The following is a 6,507-nucleotide window of genomic DNA, read 5'->3' as shown; positions in this document are numbered from 1 at the left end:
CAGAACAGAGCTGGCCTGCGTCCTGGTAGCTCAAAGTGTAAGAATAGGCAAGCAACTCTCCACACCTATCCATGCAGACGTAACCCCTGAGGTACGTATAAGGTGTCTTAATATTCCAGAGAGGGCATCAGTTCCCAAATGCTCCGTCTTAGAATCATCACAGACTGGTTTGGGCTGGAAGGGACCTTAAAGCCCCCCCCAGCTCCAGCCCCCCTGCCCCGGGCAGGGCCCCCTTCCCCCAGCCCAGGGGGCTCCCAGCCCCGTCCAACCTGGCCTTGAACCCTTCCAGGCAGGGGGCACCCACAGCTGCTCTGGGCACCCGGGGCCAGCACCTCACCCCCCGCACAGGGAAGGATTTCTGCCTTAGAGCTCACCTAAATCTGCCCTCTGGCAGTTTAAAGCCATTACCCCTTGTCCTACCACTGTCCTCCCTGATAAAGAGTCCCTCCCCAGCTTTCCTGTAGCCCCCTGTAAGTACTGGAAGGGCACTATAAGGTCTTCCCAAAGCCTTCTCGTCTCTAGGCTGAACACCCCCAACGGTCTCAGCCTGGCCTCCCAAGGAAGGTGCTCCAGCCCTTGATCATCTTTGTGGCCTCCTCTGGACCCACTCAAGCAGGTCCATGTCCTTCTTACACTGGGGGACCCACACCTGGACACAGCACTCCAGTGGGGGTCTCAGAAGACCTCCCGCGACCTGCTATCCACACTTCCCTTGATGCAGCCCTGGGTTGCCTGCAGCCCCTGCTGCAGCCCTTCTCTGGGTTCTCAATCCTCCCCCCTGTTCCTTCTGTTAGATGAAATTCCACCTCCATCCCGATGCGTGCCCAGACGTCTATACCTCCGTTTGGACAGGCAAGGCTGGCAGCTCTTGTGTTGCTGACAGGAGAGCAGCACCTGGAAGAAGAGCGACTGGTTCTTATTAAAAACAAACATATTCAAGAAAATTGACCACTTATTGAGGAACCTAAGCTCAGGCTTCCTGGGCCCTCCAACCTACCACAGCTCCTCATCCAAGGTAGCGCTTCAATTTTTGAATCTTTTTGCACTCTGGTGTGTAACAAAAGACTGGGATGTCTCACACTTAGCCATGTCTCAGTTTATGCGGACTGGGATTTGGAGGACACTAGACACAATTTTGCAGGACCGTAAGGCATGCTAGCCCAGTTAGGGTGAGCCAGCATTGGGAACTGCAGCTGATTCCTGAAGCCCTGACTGTCTCCTGCTTGCGGAACTGCCCAGCCCCACGCCGTTACCGACGGATCTTGCAGGAGCTGTCTCACTCAGCTGGTGCCACTTCGCTTTTTTCTGCCCTGACAGATCTGGTATCTCCTCTGAAGGGTGAAAGGGAGGAGACAACACTCATGAGCTTTGTACCTCAGCTCTGCAGACCCCTCTTTCCCCCAGAGCCTACAGCACAAAAAGGGCAGCACAGCACATTTTAAAAGAAGGTGGGGAGGTCACAAACAAACGTGGAAGCTGAGGGAACAGAGCCTTGGACAATCATACTAGTATAGTCTATAGACCTCAAGGCTAACCCTCACCTGTAAATATCTCTGGATTGCTTCTTGGGAGTCTTTACTTTCCAGTGTGAGAGAGGAGATAATAAGCACTTGAAGACATGTTAAAGTAATGTAAATCAGTCCACAGCAATAAAATACCAGGGAAGGTCTTTCCGAGCCTACAAAGCTGCACCATGAGAGTCTACCCTAGCTGTTGGTCTCATCTTTTTTTTTTTTTTTTTCTTCTTCTTCTTCTATTTTAACATGCAGAACCGAAAGAGATGGTTACCCACAGCAGCAAAAGGGAAGTTGGACAACAATGAAGAGCCATCATTTATACAATCCAACCCAGAAACAGAAATGAAAGAGACAGCAGAAGAGCAAAAAAGAGGAACTGCAAACCAGGGAGCCTGTACCCTGAATGCCAGTACTAATGATAACACAGGCCACCTGAAAGGACAGGAAAATCCAGACATCCACCTACTCATTCTTCTTATCATGTAGCACATGACTCAGTTAAGATGAAGGAAATATCTAGAGTTGTCTGAAGGGCAAAGAGAAGAAGCTAATCATCAAACTATTCAAGCTCCTCCAGAAAAGAGATTTTAAAAGGATGGAGAAGACGACACAGAAGCACATAAAGCAGGAAGAAACGGATGGAGTCACTTTCAAATTTTAAGGCGTTTAATAAAAATCTAGCATCAGAATTTCATCTTGCCTCATCCTGCAAGTTGATCTCCATGCACAGATGTCTCTGATTTCTGTCTTCTTCTCTGAGGAACAGAGATCCAGGCAGCAACCAGAATCCACAGCACCTGGTGTGCGCCCTCTTTGCATGCTTCATCTGTTGCACTGTTCATCCTGCGAATCAAAGTCATCAGCACCCCGCAAAAATGTCCTCCTATGCCATAGGGATGTCTGGGATCCACGTGCATTGGCAGGTAATCTTGGATTGAATAAACTCTGGCCAAGAATTTCAGATGGAGGTGTCTGTGGCTGGCCTTCTGAATCTGCATGGAGACAACTGGATAAACGATCAAGCATGCTGATCACTTTCAACCTGACATGAAAATCACTGATCTGAGTATTTACTAACATCTTCTCACCCAGACACGGATACCCTTTGGCACTGGCACATCATTGCAATGCTGCTGGACGTGCTCATCAGAAAAGATACACGTAGCTGAGTGTATCACCATTTTGGCAGAATCCTATTTAACTGAAAGAACAGATTTACGATGAAGTTTCAACACTCAGGAAGGCTTTAGGAACTTAAGGATGTAGTCTATGTATCTTCGGGCTGAACAGGGCATTTGGTAGGTCAGCACTCTGTTCAGGCCCATTCATTTTCCATTTCTCCCTCTACTCTTGTTTTTCTAATGCATCAGTGGATTACTTCTGCAGTCAAGGGTGGTTTTGCACTAGGTGCCTCCTCTTCCAGCAGAAAAATCAGAACACAGAATTTACAACACAATGAGAAGCATGATTCTGTGGGTACCACACTATGACACCATGTCAGCAGTCTTGGTTTTCTACTAGACGATCATGGACAGGAGTCCTGCGTGACAAACTTCCAACATTGCCGAATCAGTGTGGAGTATGGAGTGTAGTAAATATCACACACCTTGCTGCCACGCCAAAATACCTATCAGCTACAGCAGAAATTGTGCCAGGTGGCCAGGCAACGGGAGGAGGCAGTACTGCTGTGCTGGCAGCAAAAGGGGGCTGTGCTGTGGCACCCTCGGGCGACGGAGGTGGGAAGCCTGGGGCACAGCGGCCAGGCCCCGGCCGGAGGCACAGCCGGGCGGGAGCAGTCCCCTCCACCGACGGTGCCCGGCTGTGCGGGGCTCTGCAGCGGGATCGAGCCCTCTGTGCCGTGCCGCGCGACGCCCCAGCGCGTAACCCCGCACGGGGCCGGGCCCGAGGGTGCCGGCGGTGCCTTAGCTCACGTAACAGGGCTCTGTCGCCCAGCATGGAGAGCTCAAGCCCCTCTGCTGTAGCCGCACAACACCTCACAGGAGCGAGGGGCCGGGCCACGGGGGCGGCACAAAGCGGTGGTCAGAGGGGTGAGGCTGATGCTTACGGCGCGCTACGTTCCAGGTGTGTATCTGCAGGAACAGTTCACGTCGCAGTTTGCAAGAGCGGTACTATACCTGGCACTACCGCCAGCAAATTACGGCATCATTTCTTTTATTAGAAGAAACCGGTAAACCAAAATCACACAGCGGGTCACGGTTTTCATCATGGCAAAGCTGAAAGCAGGATCTCATCAGGCAAGCGTAATCAGAAGGTGATCACCCTTTTCTCCGAGAAAGTAACTTCTAGATCATTACATCTAGTTCATAAAATGTAAAATTCTTAAAGAAATGATATATATTTTTTTCTCAGTGGGTTAACAAAAATTGTATTTGGATTTTTGAATGAAATTTTGGATTTTTGAATGAAAAAATATATCGGATTTTAATTTAGACATGTGATGGAAGGAGCGATTAAGTGAACAGAAAATAGAAGCAAAAGAAATAATAAAAAAGCAAATTTACCACTGTTTATCCAGAAAGTAAAGTCACTAAGTAAAAAGTAACAAGAGTTCACTGAAAATAAATCTTGCAGACAATCTCGAACATTAAAACCCCAGTATATCGTATAAATTCTGTTTTCTTCATGCAATGCCATAAATAAAACGTTGGAAACAAAGTCCTCCAATGACTTGAAGCTGGCACGGAGAATGAAGCAGCGGGGGGGTGGAACCCTGAGCCACTTGTCCTCGCTGCAGGGTTGCCTTCAGCACACAGGTCCAGCCAAGTACCAGAGCTGCAAAGTATCGGTAAGTAAAAGACACCCCGCTGATCCAGAGGGTGGTAAACCCAGTTTTAGGGTGCTCACAAATGTAGCTGAGTGATGCAAAGCACCGAAGTGACGCAAACTCATTTTGGCAGCTCAAGCTTATTGAAACATTTCTGAAAGGACAACTTTTCCCTAGCAGACTCAGTGTTGGTATGTGAATCGTTTATCTGCAATCCATCATAACGCCATGGCAAATGAGGCAATTTAAGTAACAGCAGCAAGAATTATCTGGAAGAGGGGTTTTATAGAGAAAGGTTAAAAGAGCTTAATACATCGAGTTTTGTTAAAGCGGAGGTAGAGGGAGGCATGTCTCCAGCCAGCAAATGCTTAAGTAATGCAAACCTTAAGGATGGGGAGGAAATACTTGGGCTTATCCATATGGGAACAAGTAGGAGTAAATGAAAAGAGGGTGGGGAAAGACTGAATATCAGAAAATTTTGTTGGCAGTGAAGAGCAGAGCTTGTGCAAATTTTTCAGAGGAAGTGGTGGGAATTCTTTTAGTTATTTAAAAAAGAATTTGAAAAATACTAAGAAGCAAGTTACCAGGACTAAGTCTGTACTAGCAGGAAAGTCGATTGGATGATCCAATAGCCTCCTCTCCCCGCATTTCTGTCTTTGCTTGGTTTATTTTCAACCAACTGACTGTGTACAATATTTAGTAAAAGCAAAGAGAAAGTAACCTGGGGCACACTGACAACAGAAATCTCAATGCCAATTTAAGAGACTGTGTACTCCCCGCTACGAGTTCCTGTCCTCGCAGCAGCACCGGCAAAAGGGACCCCGCGAGCATTTCTCATTTGCTCAAGTGCAACGTCACCTGGACTCGATCCATGCCCCACAGAAGAGGTAACCCCCTGCAGGAGAGCCACGGTGGTTCCAACGCTTGGTTATGTTCCCGGAGCCTGACAGGTAACCTCTAACGAGTCCCAGCAGCTGAAGAGGTTACGGCCTCTCTCTGCTCTACCACCCTCCCAGCAGTTTCAGCCCCCATAGCCAAGGTGGAAGGACAAAGACCACACATCAGTATTTTAGCAGTTCTGGCGCCTCGCCCAGAAAAACCTTCTAAACCATCAATGAAGGGAACTTCCCCGACAGTTGGAAGCTGACACTTGGGTGTGCATAGGAGCAATATTTTAAGCTACCATAGGTCAGTAAACGTTGCAGTCTTTAAATACGCATCTTTCCACTGAAGGTTGGTAAGGCTGAGCGTAAGACCAACCATACCTCTTCTGGCACCAAATTTACTTGGCTTCAGCAATCACGCTAACACAGCTGACAATAGCTGCAGAATTCCGAGTGCAGCTCCCCATTTCACAGTCTTTCTGATGTCTCCTCCAGTAGAACAGGGCATTTCTTCACCTGATGAGTCAGCTGTTCAGTGTCTAGGTATTCAGGCAATTTCTGTTTACTAACCCAAGTGCATTTCCGTAAGAACTATATTCAATGTCTTGTCATAGTTTATTGTAAGAAGTGTTGCTTTTTTTTTAGTATAGGAATTATTTTTTAAAAAACTGGTCAATAGGCTCAAGCAATACTGCAATAACCAAATGTTAATATTTATATGCACTGCATGCATAAACCAAGCAACTTGAAAAGCCTCAAACATGTATGAAATAATATAACCCAGATTAATTCAGAAATAAATTAACAATGCTTTTTGCTTTATCATTTACAGACATTGAACCATATTGTATTGTTCTTTCCTGCACAGAAAACAGTGGGAGTTCTGGACAAAGATGAAAGGGAGAATATGTACTGCGAGCCATTTGTTTTCTACACATCTAATAGTATCTTTTGAAAAAGACAGTCTGTATACAGGACAATTAAAAATTGCCGATATTTTAGCGCTGTAAGGTTTAAGATTCATACATACCATAACGGTAGGACTCACAGTTGTTCTCTCATGCATATCATGGCTTTTTTTTTTCTTAATAACACAGTTGGCATTTCCATTTTTACTCTGAGGCAGATTTTGCTATCCTTACATCTTAGTTTCATTAGAGTTCCTGTTCATTCAGTGGGTAGGATGCTCTACAGCACGAATTTGAGCGAGAAAGTCTGGCTGCTCAGTTGTGCAACACGGGATTTGAAATATGGAAAACAGAAAATAGCTGACTTTTTTTTTTTCAGAAAAGCAATGTATGTACAGCAGAAACCTAGTTAA

General features: G+C 46.6%; 1 long non-coding RNA gene across 1 annotated transcript; it reads left to right on the top strand.

The window, feature by feature from the left end:
* The first annotated feature begins 578 nt into the window (after positions 1 to 578).
* On the top strand, positions 579 to 4,076 carry LOC122152958. Its single transcript, XR_006164970.1, has 2 exons — positions 579 to 1,015; positions 1,770 to 4,076. It is a non-coding gene; the product is annotated as an uncharacterized LOC122152958 (long non-coding RNA).
* Positions 4,077 to 6,507: the final 2,431 nt, after the last annotated feature.

Source organism: Tyto alba, unplaced genomic scaffold (assembly GCF_018691265.1).
Source record: "Tyto alba isolate M040663 unplaced genomic scaffold, T.alba_DEE_v4.0 Super-Scaffold_14, whole genome shotgun sequence".
Taxonomy (NCBI): Eukaryota; Metazoa; Chordata; class Aves; order Strigiformes; family Tytonidae; genus Tyto; species Tyto alba.
Note: the sequence above shows the minus strand (reverse complement) of the source record. Positions and strands in the feature narration are given on the sequence as shown.